Source organism: Elephantulus edwardii, unplaced genomic scaffold, assembly GCF_000299155.1.
Source record: "Elephantulus edwardii isolate Elephantulus edwardi_28Jun2011 unplaced genomic scaffold, EleEdw1.0 scaffold00019, whole genome shotgun sequence".
NCBI classification, from domain to species: domain Eukaryota; kingdom Metazoa; phylum Chordata; class Mammalia; order Macroscelidea; family Macroscelididae; genus Elephantulus; species Elephantulus edwardii.
Window position 1 is genome coordinate 486,346 of NW_006399769.1, and position 2,543 is coordinate 488,888.

Consider the following 2,543-nt stretch of genomic DNA (forward strand, 5'->3'; position numbering starts at 1 on the left):
CAACTTCTTGCTCTAGGTAAAGGTTTGACATGAGCATAATCAAGTGTTCTAAGATTCTCATTCTTCTCAATGTTATCCACAATTTGTTGTGATCCACACAGCCAAATGCCGTTGCATAGTCTATAAAACACAAATAGCCAAATTCTAGTACTCTACTTCCAGCCAAAATCCATCTGACACCAACAATGACATCCCTGATGCCACACAGCCTCTTTTAAACCCAGCTTCTATTTCTTGGGGTTTTCTGTTTATGATTGTGTATTTGGATTTGGATAATCTTCAACAAGACTTTGCTTGTATATGACATTATTTTGTGATGTTGTTGTTGTTGTTATGTGCCGTCAAGTCGTTTGCGACTCATAGAGACCCTATGTACAACAGCCCTAAACCCTGCTCTACCCTGTGCCAATCTCATTGCCTCTGACACACCCATCCCGATTACCCCAGTTACTGAGTCAATCCACCTCATAGAGGGTCTTCCCCTTCAATTAGTTCACCAGGTAGTTGTCTTCCAGATTTCTTGAAACAACCTGGTGAGCACATCCAGCTCTGCATTTGTTTCTTAAAGTGTGCCAATAGTATTTGATCAATTCCTGAGATCTTATTTTACCAAAGCCCTCAGAGTAGCATTCACTTCTTCTTTTATCACCATTGTTTCTTGATTATATGCTGCTTTTAAAAGGATTCTGTGTCACCCAATTCTTCTTGGTACACCGACTCTCTGTATTCCTTCAGTTCTCTTTTGACGCTATATGTTAAGAGTTTTTCCATTGCATTTTTACGCATTGCAACTCCTGGCTTTAATTTGTTATTTAGCTTCTTCAGCTTGAGTCTGACTCCAGTTTTTTAAACATTCCATTACAATACTTGGCTTTCTCTTCACAAGCTGCCATTTAAAATGTTCTGTACAGCCCTTTAACTTCCTGATCTGTTCCTTGTATTTTGGCCTCTCAGCATTCTACTGTAATATTTAGATTCTCTTCTGAAATTCATTGTGATCTTTTCTTTCTCCTTTTCCTTTGAAATGACCTTTCCCTTTTTCATGGATGATATCCCTAATATTATCCCATAGCTCACCTGGGCTTCACTCATTACTGTTAAATACCTCAAACATGTTCATCAGATGGTTTTCAAATTCAGGTGGAATAAACTCAGGGTCATATTTTGATTCTTGTAGATTTGTTATCATTTTTCTCACCTCCAATTTGAACTTGCAAATGAGTGCTTGATGGTCTTTTATTGCATAGTTAGCACTTGGTTTGGTTTTCACAGCTGACAAGGAGCTGGTCCTACAAGTCTTTCTACAGATGTAATCAATATTATTCCTGTGTAGTTCATCAGGGGAGGCTCATGTATATAAATTACCATTTGTGCTTCTTTAAAGGATATTTGCAATAATAACTCATTCAATGTACAAAATTCAATTATTCTACCTCAAGCCTCATCCCCCCCCAATCCTGAATATTCTGACTTCTGGTTATTATTTCTTATTTCTAATTTAGGATTCCAGTCATTGGTTATTATTAATAAATATTGGTTGAATGTCTAATTGATTTTAGACTGCAAATATTGGTAGAAATCTTCTATTTCCTCTTCCTTAGCTTTAATAGTTGGTGCATAATTTGAATGATAGTAGGATTAAAAATCTTAATTCTAGGCATATGGAGAGTATCCCATCACACATAGCATTATACTTCAGGATGGATCTAAAAATAGTCATTTTGACTAAGTACACAATCCCATTTTTCTTCACCTTTTCATTTCCATCATAGTGGACCGTATGATTGTCTGATTCAAAGTGGCCAGCATCAGATCCTTCTTAGCTTGCTCATGTCTAGTATGTCAATATTTACGCATTTCCTTTTTAACAGTGTCCAGTGTTTCTACATTCATACTTTGTAAATTCTTTGTTCCAATAATTCCTGGATGATTGCAAGTGTTCTTCTTTATTTTTTTTTCTGTCTTCTATTATGAGAGATATATCTAATAAATTATGTTTACTCTATTATTTATATAATATGTGGTGGTGGTTGTGGTGGTGGTGGTGGTTTTTGTTGTTATGTGCCATCGAGTCACTTGCGACTCATAACGACCCTATGTACAACAGTCCTAAACTCTGCTCTATCCTGTGCCAATCACACCATTTCCAATACCCCCATCCCGACTACCCCAGTCACTGAATCAATCCACCTCTTAGAGGGCCTTCCCTTCCTGCGCTGTCCCTCCACCCTCCTAAGCATGATGGCCCTCTCTCCAAGGACCGGTCTCTCCACAGAACATCCCCAAAGTATGTTAGAGGAAGCCTCACAATCCTAGCCTCCAAGGAGCCGCCAGGTTTAACCCTTTCCAGGACAAATCTGTTTGTTTTCCTAGCAGTCCATGGTACCCTCAATACTCTTTTCCAGCACCACAGCTCAAAGTCATCTATTCTCCTTCTATCATCCTTAGTCGTTGCTCAGGTCTCTGATGCATAACAAGTGATTGCAAAGACCATGGCCTGTATCAGACGCACCTTAGTCTCCAGAGAGACACCACTGCTCTTC